The following is a 14,042-nucleotide window of genomic DNA, read 5'->3' on the forward strand; positions in this document are numbered from 1 at the left end:
TGATGCTGTGGCCCAACTCCGTGACCATCACGAAATCCTCCAGCAACTCTCCACCAGTACTCCGGACCCGCCCTCCTCTTCCAGGAGGCTGTTGAGATTGGCGCCAAGGAAGTCTTTCTTTTATCAAAGGAATTACTATCCTCCGCCTCCTTGCTCCCGTCAACACCATCAGAGCTCCCGCAGCCATCCCAGGCAGCAGAGAGCTCCCAATCCCCAGCCGGCTCCTCGGTCAAACCCGGGGAAGGGGTTTTGACTGGGCCGCAGGGAGTGTAAGCCAGTCACCCATACCTGGGACGATGGACCCTCTGGTCGGGGGCAGGCTGCGGTTCTTTGCAAACCAGTGGCCCAGTGTAACCTCGGACCAGTGGGTTTTATCCGTCATCCATCAGGGCAGTTGAATCTATTGGATGTCCCACCAAATTGCCCTCTGTGCCCATTTTGGGGGCCGGTAGCGCATCAGGAAGTACTTTCAATGGAGCTCTCCTCCCTCTTAACAGCCAGAGCGGTTGAGCCTGTACCACCAGGGCAAAGAGAGTGGGGATTCTACTCCAGGTAGTTCCTGATTCCAAAGATAACAGGAGGACTCCATCCTATCCTCAACCTGAGGAACTTAAACAAGTTTCTAAAAAAAGAAAAGTTCAAGATGGTTTCCCTGGGCACTTTGATCCCACTTTTGCAAAAAGGGGACTGGCTATTGTCCCTCAACATAAAGGACGCATACACCCATATCGCGATCTTTACTGGTCACAGTAAGTATCTCTGATTCATGGTGTTGCTGTTTGGGCTCGCGTCCGCCCCACGGATCTTCAAAAAATGCCTGGCTGTGGTAGCGGCGCACCTCCGCAGACTAGGAGTACATGTCTTCCCTTATCTGGACGATTAGCTGCTCAAAAGCACATCCCAGGCAGGGGCCATCAGGTCCATGTGCTTGACTATTTGGGTGTTGGATTCACTAGGGTTCTTTCCTCAACTACCCCATCTCAGCCCGTCACCTCAATTGAACTTCATAGGAGCCCATTGTTGTGTCCGTCGTTTCCCGACGCCTTCTCTCCGCCCTCCTTACCTCTTTGGCGCCTCCCTCTTCACCCACGGGAAGATTGGCTGCCACGGTGTTCTGCCAAAGTCCTCCGGCATCCCCGGACCGGCTAGACGTTGCAAACCGCCATGTTTCTGGAGGCCTAGGGGCGCGCGGCGTGGCCCCGACTGAAGTACCAGCGATGGTGCGAACCTCGGGGGCGTCCCCCAAAGATGACGTCACCCGCGACGGATATATAAGGTCTTAGAATTTGCTAACACATCGAGTTAGCAAGGGTTACTCTACCTAAGCTACTCTGCCTCCTCGGACTTACTAGGGGTACCTGCTCCTCGGGGGCCTCACTCTCTCCTTTGTTTTTCAGGTGACAGTCTGGAACCGGTACTCGCTCCTCAAGGGCCCTTGTTCCCAGACTTGCTCGGTACTCTCTTCTGCCTGGAAGTCATCACTGCCAACTACATCAATGAGTTACCATCACTCTCTGAGATTTCCCTGGAACCAGGTACTCGCTCCTCGAGGGCCTATACATTCCAGCTCCTGGGCTTCTATGAGACATTGTGTGAGTGTTACCATCTGGTTCAGTACATGAACTCTGCATACCCTGCCTACTCACTTTATTTCAGTTTCTCTACAGCTCAGCCTCCAGGGATCGCTGTTCCAGTATCTGAGGGACTACAGCCCAGCCGGGCATTCCAGCTCACCACTACCACCTCTGGTGGTTCAGTATACTGTCTAATAAAAGAACTAGTGTGTGTCTGTCTCCGTACTCTGAGCCTGATTGGTGATCCCTCTCGGGATCTTCCCCCGGGGGCGTGGTCATCTGCCACTGGTCCAAAGATCCACCCACAACTCTCCTAAATAAGAACAGATTGCTAACTCCCAAGCAGACTGTTATCTCTGAACTGAACATAGACATAGCTCAGGCCAAGGCCTTTCTGCCTTGCCAGAGGGCCGTTGCCTTGGCGACCATTGTGGCAGAGGTTCAACAGAGCCAACAGCTGTCAGCCTGGCACATGTTGAAGCTGTTGAGTCACATGGCCGCAACAGTCCATGTCACTCCCTTGGTACGCTTATATATACGCAGAGCCCAATGGACCCTGAGGTCACAGTGGCACCAAGCCACTCATAACCTCCAGTCACCCATTTCTCAGGGACTCATTGTCCTGGTGGCAGGTACTTTCCAATCTGGAACAGGGGATCTCGTTTTGGAGTCTTCCTACTTAAATTGTGCTAACCACAGATGCTTCTACCCTGGAGTGGGGAGCTCATGTAGATGGGCTCGGCACCCAGGGACTGTGGTCTGCTTAGGAACATTCTTGTCAAATCAACTTCCCGGAGCTCAGGGCAATCATGTATGCGCTATGGCCTTTCATAGATCAGCTGTCCAACAAAGTTGTCCTGATCCAGACCGAAACCAAGTAGCCATGTGGTATGTCAACAAGCAGGGAGACACAGGATTGTACCTCCTGTGTCAGCAGTCCATATCTGGACATGGGCCCTGACCTATGGGATGGTGCTCAGGGCCATGTACTTAGCTGGGACAGAGAATTGGTAGTGGACAGGCTGAGTAGAGCCTTCAGACCCCCACGAGTGGTCCCTGAACCAGGGGGTAGCATATCAGATATTCCGGTTCTGGGGAAGCCTGGATTTAGATCTGTTTGTGTCCCCCTGCAAGAGAAAGGTGCCTCGGTTCTGCTCCCTGTACCATTTAGATGGTAGATCAGCTTTGGATGCCCTTGCCCGTCTTTGGGGCAAGGGACTTCTGTAGGTAGATCCTCCGATTCCCTTAGTGGCAAAGGTTCTTGAAGCTTCACAAGGACAGGGGAGCTATGATTCTCATAGCCCCTCTTTGGTGAGACAGGTCTGGTTTCCACTCCTGCAGCAGTTGTCCATCTGGAAACTGATCAGTCTGGGGATGTCCCCAGATCTCATCATGCAAGATCAGACCCTGTCCCTCACAGCCTGGCTGTTGAGAGGTTAATCCTGCAGCCGCTTGATCTTTCAAAGGATGTGTCTCAGGTCCTGGTGTCTTCTAGAAAGTCTTCCATTAGAAAGTCCTATGGACTGAAGTGAGGAGGTTTTCTGTGTGATGTGAGCAAAAGAACCTAGATTCATTCTCCTGCCTCACACAAAAACTGCTTGATTACCTTCTACACCTATCGGAGGCTGGCTTAAAAATCAACTGTTGGTTTTTAAGATGAACTGTTGAGTTCATCTTAGTGCAATTGGTGCTTACTACCCGATGTAGATGGTACGTCCATCTCTGTACAGCCTATAGTTGTACGTCTTATGTGAGGCCTGCTTCAATTGAAGCCTCCCCTAAGGCCGCCTCCTGTGTCTTGGGACCTCAACGTGGTGTTAGCTCAGCTGATGAAAGTTCCTTTTGAACCACTGCTTACCTGTGACTTGAAGTACCTGACCTGGAAGGTCATATTTTTGATGAGTCACTATGTTTTATCATGACAGGGTTGTCTTGCATACATACCCTAAGTTCCTGCCTAAGCTGGTGACTGATTTCCATCTTAATCAATCAATCGTCCTGCCAGGTTTTTTTTTTCACCATGTCCCATTCTTATCAAGGCGACTGAGCACTGCACAGTTTGGATGCTAGCGAGTCTTAGCCTTCTATCTGGAGTGGACAGAAGCCCATAGATAGTCCACCCAACTTTTTATTTCTTTTGATAAGAATAGGTTGGGCGTTGCCATTGTCAAACAGATATTATACAATTGGCTAGTAGATTGCATCTCCTCCTGTTATGCCCAGGAGGACTGCATCTTGGGGACTGCATCTTGGGGGTCATGTCTAGGCTCATTCTGTCAGAGCCTGCATCTTGGGGGTCATGTCTAGGCTCATTCTGTCAGAGGCTGTCTGTGGCCCACTTGCGAGCATTTCCATGGAGGAGATCTGCAAGGCTGCGATGTGGAGTTTTCTCCACACATTTACATTTCATTACTGTCTGAATAGGGATGGCCAATGTGACAGTAGGTTCGGCCAGTCTATCCTCTGTAACCTCTTTGAGGTGTAGAACCCAACTCTCCCACCCTAGGGTCGATTGTTTGGGTTCAGGCTGACTCCCCCTCTGTTATCAACAGCACTGGTGAAGTTGTGCCAGTTGGCACCTGGTTAGGTGTCTGTTGGTCCCCTTTTTTTGTTGGGGAGTAGCCTGTATCTAGGGGATTCACCCACGTGTGAGGGCTACCATCCTGCTTATCCTCGGAGAAAGCAGAGTTGTTTACCTGTAACAGGTGTTCTCCAAGGACAGCAGGATGTTAGTCCTCAAGAAATCCACTCACCACCCCACGGAGTTGGGTTTCTCCTATATTTTGTATTTTTCATCATAATTCTATGTTATGAGACTGAAGAGGGACCCCGCCAAATGCATGATATAAGGCATGCTGAGTGTGCCTAATCAAAATTCTAGAAACTTTGACATGTTTTCCATATCGGACTCCATCTGATGATGTTACCCATGAGTGAGGACTAACATCCTGCTGTCCTCGGAGAACACCTGTTACAGGTAAGCAACTCTGCTTTGCTTTCCCTGTCTCCTAGTTCCCTCACAAATCCTTGACATTATATTTTCTTGCTTCTTTTTTTGTCTCCTTCCATCTCTTATTGCTTTTTCTCCTGTATTCTTCATATTTCTTTTCCAGCTTCCTTACTTCAGACAGAACTTTTACTGCCTCGGATGCCACATGGGTCTCTGCTGCCTTTCTGTATTGCACTATGCAGAGGCAATCAGCTCACGGAAGGATTCTGGAGATAGTGAAGAGACTGGGGACTAACACTGAACAGGCAAGAGACTTTACCTGTGCCTTATATTGCCTTTAATCCTCGCGCTGCTCCCCTGGCCTTACCTAGTCATTGGCTAAAGCAGTGATGCTGGGGGAAGCTACATTATGCTCTCCCTGTGCTGAATTTCATTGTAAGATGGGGAACAAACAGATAAGAAAATAAGGCAGGCAACAGACCTATCGAAGTTTCATAAGCAGATAAAAAAACATGATTGATGTTAGGGATGGAAGAAGGTTGAAAAGTTATGAAGGTGAGCAATATTGTATTTTATATTGTTTTATTATTGTTTTAATGAGATTTGATAAGATTATAAAGATATAGTGTACATTGCTTAGAGAGATTATATCAGTTAGGCGATTAACAAATAATTTAAAATAAATAAGATACCAGGGACTTTGTGATGGCTCCCTGATGAATGTCAAATGAAAAGGAATGAGGAGTAACAAGTCTATGAATTAAATACCAAAATTCTCAAATCTCACTATGCTTTGAACTGATTACCTGAACGTATTATAATATTTTTAACTGTGATACTATAGGGTTGCTTCAGTGTCAGCAATAGTAAAAATCCATCATACTTTGTCGTCCTGTATTTCTCCATGATTACATTACTAAGATTCTTTTGTTCTTTTGGTAGATTTTGGTTTTCCTCCTGTTTTTTTGTATTATGGATCTCATTCCTGCAAGAATTGTACCAAAGGTAAGCCCGATGACTCGCAGCACACAGTGCTCCAAAAATACAGGGTGTAATCAAAACTGTTCCCTGTACGTACCCAGATCAGTCCAGACTGTGGGTTATATCCCCATTCCAGCAGATGGAGGCAGAAGAAAAAACTTGTGAGGTGCTCGAAATTACCCATAAGCACCCTCTGCGTCCCATTAGTATTCTTCTGTCTCCAGCAGATGAAGGTTGTTGATCCTGCGGTTCCCACCTAAATTGCTATTCCTTTTCAGGGAAAGTTAGAATATTATTTTGCTTTTTTCTTTCCCTCTCTCTCTCTCTCTTTTCCTTTGAATGGATCAAGTTTAAAAAAAAAAGAGGAGGAAGTGACGTCACCCGAGGTGAATGGCAGCATAACCTAGGAGCTCTGTGTAGCTGAGCGCTATATCGGGAGGAAAATAAGCGAACCTGCCCTTTGCTGCGGTCTTGAACCGCTTCCTGCATCGGGGAAAGCGATGGCGACTCGCCGACGAGTAATCGATCTGTCGAAGTTTTCCTATAGCGGCCCAGACGCGCCAGAACAAGCTACCCAGCGAGGAGGAAGACAATATGGCGGAGGAGGGGGACTCGGAGACGGGACATAAAATGGACGAGAATAATGGCGGCAACCCGGCGAGCCAAGATATTAAAACTTGGCTCCAGGAAGCAAAAAAAAGAAATAATACAGCCTTTAAAGGCTGAAATAAAAGAAAGCATGGGGGCGCTGAGGGTTGAAGTGGAGGAGCTCGGCGAGAGGCTCCACATGGTCGAACAAGGCGCCGATGAGCACGCTGAGGCCATACAGCAGCACAGCAAAGAATTACAGAGCCTGCAATTAGCTAAGGAAGACCTGCTCTCTAAAATAGAAGACCTGGAAAATAGACAGAGGAGGTGTAATATCCGCATCAGGGGGTTCCCGGAGAAGGAGGGGACCACTGACTATGTGGCCCTGGTACAGGATATATGTCAAGCAGTGCTGGGAGCTGAGACACAGAAGCCGTCTGAAGAGACCATAGCGATAGACAGAGCGCACAGAGCTCTAGGTAAGCCAGTTAATAATAAACCCAGAGACATAGTGGCATGCCTCCATAATTTTCCAATAAAAGAATTAATAATGACAAAGGCACGCAGCCTGGGACAGATCAAATGGAGGGAATCGGCGATACACATTTTTAATGATTTATCTTCAGTTACGCTACAAAAGCGCAGAGAGATGAAAAATATTACAGAGACACTGAGGGCCGAGAATGTACGATACAGATGGCTGTACCCGTTTGGGATCCTATTTACTATAAGTGGAGACTCCTGTGTGGCTAAACACTCAGAGGGTGCAGAAAAGTTTTTGAGACAACACGGAATCGAAGTAAAAGGACATGATGCGGGAAGCCAGACGGGAAGAGTAGGACCAGGACCCAAGTGGCAGTGTGCGGGAAAAGGAGGGAAACGACTGCGCAGACAGGATGGCACTAAGGAGCGACGAGAATACACTGAGAACTGATTCATGCCTGGTATTAGGAGAGACTGGGTGTCAAGGGATCATATCGCGAGCTGAAGATCTATATGAGTGGTCTCTTTAAGTGAGACATAAAGCGGCAGGGAGATACGTACACCGTTGATTGCAAACTTGATGGAGCAACTGTGACTGATTTTGGGGGAATCCCTGCATTGATTGTTGAGGGCCAGGAGAAGGGCAGTTTCTGAATTTGCAATAGCAGTTAGCACGGTTGATAGGGTGTAAATTTAAGGCTACACTGGATGACGTCATTCCATCCATATGGAAAAGGTGAGGGTAAATACCTCAATGGAGGGGGGGGGAGACTTAAAGGATGGTTATGTGGTATGTTAACGGTATGACAACCTGGGGTGGTTATAGAACTATATCTGGCTTCTCGAAGGGGATACCATCCAGGGAAGTGCAGATGTATAGATATGATGGCTGACTTGCGGATTGTATCCCTGAATGTGAAAGGCTTGAATCATCCCAGAAAGCGCCAATTGTTATTTAATGAAGCAAAAGCACTTAAGGCTTCGATTTATTTTATACAAGAGACACATTTATTAAGAAAAGATGAGAAGCTACTACGAGCTAAGGCATACCCACATATTCTGTTGGCGTCTAATTGTGAGGATAAAAAGACAAGTGGGGTGGGAATCCTGATAGCTAAAAGCCTCCGAATTGAGATATTGGAATGCAAGAAAGATAGAAAGGACAGATTTCCTGTCGTGTAGCCAGATGGACTCAGAACAAATGGGTATAGTGTGCTCGTGCTAGCAGTTGGAGACGGATCTGACGTCAGCACGGGTACATATACCCCCACAGGAAGTGAAGCTCTTCAGTAATTTCCGTCTCCAAAGCAGTTTGGAGAGCCTGCACGCTCGCTGAGCTTGTTTCCAATCTACTTTCTATTTTCTACTTACTAAATTTCTACAGGAACATCGAGCCCCGCACTCCTGCGGTGATACCATTCGGTCCCTCCCCCAGTTGAGTTTCCCGGGGTGATTTCCGCGATCCCTCGGAGGTTTTGGCCTCGGTCCGGTGGCCGACTCGCGGCAGGGACCCAGCCCCCGAGCGAGGCTTGGGCGGGCTAAGAGGCGCCTCGGTCCCGGCGTGGACTTGGGAGGCAGCGGGTGCATTCCTCAAGCGCGGCGGTGAAGGTATTTCCCCTCTCCCCCCGCAGCCAGAGACCGCCCGGGTTTCAGCCGGGAAGCGCCGAGGATCAGGTAAGGCGCATAACTTTTACTTTTGGTCTCCGAAGTTCGGGGATCGGCGGCGTTGCCTGTATGCGGCACGCCGCGGAGGTCGCCATTTTGTCGGCCCTGTTCAGGTATTGAGCGCCCATGATAGGCGCCTGTATCGTATTGAGCGTATATTTGGTACTGTGCACTAACTTGTATATAGTTTCTGTTATAGTTCAATCCCATAGCATATCCCCATAGCATTTACTCATTGATGTTTGTATTTCTTGTAAGGGCTCCTCCCAAATATTATTTATATGTTGCCTAGTTTACTATGTTATCTGTTATTTGTAAGGGCTCCGCCCAATGGTTTTTTGTTCACTGTAAACCGATGCGATGTGCGAACGGTCATCGGTATAAAAGAACCGTTAAATAAATAAATAAATAAATATTTGCATATTGTTGAGCATATATTGTATTGAGCGTATATTGCTGACTGCATATTATTGAGCGCATATTCTATTTAGCGTATATTGCTGTCCGTATATTATTGAGCGCATATTGTTTTGAGCGTATATTGCTGACCGCATATTTTTGAGCGCATATTCTATTTAGCGTATGTAGCTACCGCTTATTGAGCGCATATTGTATTAAGCGTATATAAGCTGCTGCTTACTATTGGCACATATTATTGAGCGCATATTGTTGAGCGCATATTGTTGAGCGCATATTGTTGAGCGCATATTATATTAAGCGCTTATTGTATTAAGCGCATATTGCTGCCGCATATTATTCAGCGCATATTCTTCAGCACGCAATGGAACAATCGAATGCCCCGGTGTTCCCGGCGGCGGTGCCTCCTGATTCCGGCGTGAAAGCTCTCGGCCTCTGCTCAGCATGCCAGCGCAGAGCCACGCACAGCGAGGAGCCAGACTCCCTTTGTGCCCAATGTGAGGAGGCAGTGGGAGCCTCGGGCCAGGACCAGTCTCAACCGAGGTTTGTTGACAGTTCCCCAGGGGCCACCCCGGATCGCGCGGGTAGTCTTGAACAACCTGGGATACCGGGGGACCTGGTACCCCGTAGACTTGAGACCGCTTCCATTTCCTGGGTAGATCTCTTTAAGGGGATCCATGCCTTTGTACAGATGCAATCAGCTTCCCGTCCAGGCCCTGCTGTTGCTGATGCTCCAGTGGCTGCTCCAGCGGAGCCTGCCCCGGGACCTTCGCGCCCTTCTCGTGGGCAAGCACACCCGCCTCCGGGCAGTCCGGTTCAGGCGGACCCTGATGTCTCGGAGACCGACTCAGAACCCTCCGAGGAGGGGGAACTTCCCTCGGGGATTGAGCCATATCAAACCATGAGGCGGTTCTTTCCCAAGGAAGATCTCTCTGACCTAGTATCTCAGTGCCTGGCGAAGTTGAATATTTCAGGGACCCAGCACTACAGGGCCATCTACACAGAACCCTCTGCTGGAAGGTCTTCGTCCTACGGCCCGCCATTTTCCCTTCTTGCAAGCCGCACAGCAACTAATAGATTTGGAATGGGCTGCACCTGCGGCCTCATTCAAAGGGGGTCGGGGCCTGATAGGCATGTACCCCCTGGATCCGGCAATCAAGGAGATGCTGGCGTGCCCTCAGGTTGGACGCCTTGGTTAGTGCGGTGGTCAAGCGCACTACCATTCCAGTTGAGGGGGGGCGGCCCTCAAGGAACCTCACGACCGGCAATTGGATGCCATCCTGAAACAGACATTTGAGGTAGCAGCTCTGTCTTTGCGAATCGCAACCTGCTGCACAGTGGTGACGCGTTCCTGTTTATCACAGGTCAGGAACAATGCTCCGGCAGCAGACATGGAGTCCGATCTCTCGTTCCTCACGGATGCTGCATCAGACCTAGTCCGTACAACAACCAAAGGGATCTCATCTTCTGTGGCTGCCAGAAGGCAGCTCTGGATACGGAATTGGTCAGCCAATGCTCCTTCGAAGACACGCCTCACCAGAATGCTCTTTAGGGGTTCTTTCCTGTTCGGCAGCGACCTAGATAAACTAGCCAGCACATGGGGTGCCTCTCCAATACCACAACTGCCGGAAGACAGGTTCAGAAGGAACCAGCTCGCCTTTCCGAGGCCATCCAGAGGCAGAAGCTCCCAACGCTTCATTCCCTATAGGGGTCGCTACCAGGCACCTCATCCTCAGGCCAGGAACCAGTCCTTTTGGCCCAAACAGCAGAAGAGGGGAGCCGGCTCGGGTTCAGGGTCCGGCCGCGCCTCCCAATGAGAATCAGCCGATCCATCTGGGGGACGAAGCTATAGGGGGCAGGTTAACCCTCTTCTACCCCAGATGGGTCGAGATTACGTCGGACCAGTGGGTCCTCGCCATCATCCGAGAGGGGTATTATCTGGACTTTCATCATCTCCCTCCGGACAGGTTTGTGGAATCTTCATGTCCCATACACAAGAAGGCAGCCTTGGAAGCTATCCTGGCGAGGCTCCTGTCCTTGAAAGCCATCATCCCAGTACCTGCATGGGAAATGAATTCTGGACACTATTCCATTTATTTCATGGTACCCAAGAAAGAGGGCATTTTCCGGCCCGTATTGGACCTCAAGTCAGTCAATCAATACTTAATCAATATCGGAAAAGAGAGAAAAAACCCAATGCATACAGAAATTCCAAATCAGAAACCAAAGGAAAAAGCTCACAGTGATGGATGACTCTGTCATCAGAGGCATTAATATCTTCCCTTGCACAAATGCAAAGAGAAAAGTGGATAACAAAACTCAACTAAATAGGTCACAAAAGGAGTCCAGGAACAGCAGTAACCTGAGCAAAGAAAGCTGGAAAGCTATGAGCACAAATGCTCGTAGTTTGGGTAATAAAATCCCAGAGCTGCAAGCCCTAATGGTGGAGGCAGACTTGGACGTTGTTGCTGTCACGGAAACATGGTTTACAGAATATCATGACTGGGATACGGCAATACCAGGCTATAACTTGTTAAGGAAGGACAGAGAGGATAGGAAAGGGGGAGGAGTGGCTCTATATGTCAGAAACAATATCCAAGCATCTGAGCTGCAAGGAACATGGGGCAAAGAAGAAGCACTATGGGCCGACTTAAAAAAAGATGGGGCATCCATTTTTATTGGAGTGGTTTACAGGCCTCCAAACCAAAAGGAAGAGCTGGACAGAGATCTGATTGAAGACATCCACAGGATAGCAAAGAAAGGAGAAGTGGTGATCGTTGGAGACTTTAATATGCCAGATGTAGACTGGAGAATCCCATCTGCAGAATCTAATAATAGTAGAGAAATAGTAGATGCCCTGCAATTAGCTTTGTTCAAACAAATGGTAATGGAACCCACGAGAGAAGGAGCTATACTCGACTTAGTGCTCACTAATGGAGATAATGTCTCAGACGTCCAGGTGGGTGCCCACCTCAGCACCAGTGATCATCAAACGGTATGGTTTAATATCACAAAAAGGACACGGAAAAGAAGCACAAAAACCCAAGTTTTGATGTTCAAAAACACAGACTTTGATGAAATGGGGAAGTACCTGGAGGAAGAACTAAAAGGCTGGGAAAACGAGAGAGATGTGGATCAACAGTGGACCAATCTAAAAGGAGCAATCACCAAGGCAACTAATCTATATGTTAGAAAAGTAAAGAAAAGCAAAAGAAAAATGAAACCTATCTGGTTCTCAAAGGAGGTGGCTGACAAAATAAAGGCTAAAAGAACAGCGTTCAAGAAATATAAAAGATCCCAAAAGGAGGAACACAAAGAAGAATATCTGGTAGAACTGAGGGAGACGAAGAAATTAATCAAGATGGCAAAAAGTCAAGCGGAAGAGAGGATTGCCAAAGAGGTAAAGAGTGGTAACAAAACATTTTTCAGATACATCAGTGAAAAGAGAAAAGTTCAAAGTGGTATAGTGAAATTGAAAGGTGGAAAGGATCAATGTGTGGAGAGAGACGAAGAAATGGCAGAAATATTAAATGAATACTTCAGTTCTGTGTTCACTAAAGAGGACCCTGGAGAAGGACCAACACTAGTTAACAAGAAACTGGAGGGGAATGGAGTAGATGTAACTCCATTCACAGTAGAAAATGTATGGGAAGAGCTGGTGAAACTGAAAGTGGACAAAGCCATGGGGCCTGATGAAGTTCATCCCAGAATACTGAGGGAGCTCAGAGATGTGCTGGCGGGTCCGCTGTGTGACCTATTCAATAGATCCCTAGAAACGGGAGTGGTGCCGAATGATTGGAGGAGAGCGGTGGTGGTCCCGCTTCACAAGAGTGGGAACAGAGAAGAGGCTGGTAACTACAGACCGGTTAGCCTCACTTCGGTGGTGGGAAAAGTAATGGAGTCACTGTTGAAAGAGAGAATAGTGAACTATCTACAGTCGGGAGAATTGCTGGACCAGAGGCAGCATGGATTCACCATTGGAAGATCCTGTCAGACAAATCTGATTGACTTTTTTGACTGGGTAACCAAGGAATTGGATCGAGGAAGAGCACTCGATGTCATCTACTTGGATTTCAGCAAAGCTTTTGACACTGTCCCGCACAGGAGACTGGTGAATAAAATGAAAAGCTTAGGAGTGAGTGCCGAGGTGGTGGCCTGGATTGCAAACTGGTTGACGGACAGAAGACAATGTGTGATGGTAAATGGAACTCTCTCTGAAGAGAGAGCGGTTTTAAGCGGTGTACCGCAGGGATCGGTGTTGGGACCGGTCCTTTTCAATATCTTTGTGAGCAACATTGCGGAAGGGATAGAAGGTAAGGTATGTCTTTTTGCGGATGACACTAAGATCTGCAACAGAGTGGACTCGCCGGAAGGAGTGGAGAGAATGAGACGGGATTTAAGGAAGATGGAAGAGTGGTCGAAGACATGGCAGCTGACATTCAATGCCAAGAAGTGCAAAGTCATGCATATGGGGAATGGAAATCCGAATGAACTGTATTCGATGGGGGGAGAAAGGCTGATGTGCACGGAGCAGGAGAGAGACCTTGGGGTGATGGTGTCTAATGATCTGAAGTCGGCGAAACAATTTGACAAGGCGATAGCTAAAGCCAGAAGAATGCTGGGCTGCATAGAGAGAGGAATATCGAGTAAGAAAAGGGAAGTGATTATCCCCTTGTACAGGTCCTTGGTGAGACCTCACCTGGAGTATTGTGTTCAGTTCTGGAGACCGTATCTCCGAAGAGACAGAGACAAGATGGAGGCGGTCCAGAGAAGGGTGACCAAAAAGGTGGAAGGTCTTCATCAAATGACTTATGAGGAGAGATTGAAGAATCTAAATATGTACACCCTGGAGGAAAGGAGGAGCAGAGGTGATATGATACAGACTTTCAGATACTTGAAAGGTTTTAATGATCCAAAGACAACGACAAACCTTTTCCATAGGAAAAAAATCAGCAGAACCAGGGGTCACGATTTGAAGCTCCAGGGAGGAAGATTCAGAACCAATGTCAGGAAGTATTTCTTCACGGAGAGGGTGGTGGATGCCTGGAATGCCCTTCCAGAGGAAGTGGTGAAGACCAGAACTGTGAAGGACTTCAAAGGGGCGTGGATAAACACTGTGGATCCATAAAATCAAGAGGCCGTCAATAAAGAGTGGGTGGCTAGCCAGAATGACGGCTACTGCCTGGAGACAATACCCTTATTCAATAAACATACACATGGTTACTGTGACTCCAACATCGCTCTAAGCTACAACAGCAAGAGGAAATGTGGAAAAAAGGATTTGCACTCACAAAGTGGGGAGTAGCTGGCTTGTTACGGCGGTTACTACCCCAAACCAAATAAGCCTGATACTTCACTTTCAATGCATATCCAGCATAGCTCTC

General features: G+C 48.1%; 1 protein-coding gene across 1 annotated transcript in view; it reads left to right on the plus strand.

The window, feature by feature from the left end:
* The window catches only part of FANCA (FA complementation group A), a 522,319-nt gene extending 517,502 nt beyond the window's left edge, over positions 1–4,817 (plus strand). Inside the window, exon 37 of the mRNA XM_029608211.1 lies at positions 4,688–4,817. The gene's annotated coding sequence lies outside the window, so the exon portion shown is untranslated. The remainder of the gene's footprint in view (positions 1–4,687) is intronic.
* The last annotated feature ends 9,225 nt before the right edge of the window (positions 4,818–14,042 follow it).

Source organism: Rhinatrema bivittatum, chromosome 7 (genome assembly GCF_901001135.1).
Source record: "Rhinatrema bivittatum chromosome 7, aRhiBiv1.1, whole genome shotgun sequence".
NCBI lineage: Eukaryota > Metazoa > Chordata > Amphibia > Gymnophiona > Rhinatrematidae > Rhinatrema > Rhinatrema bivittatum.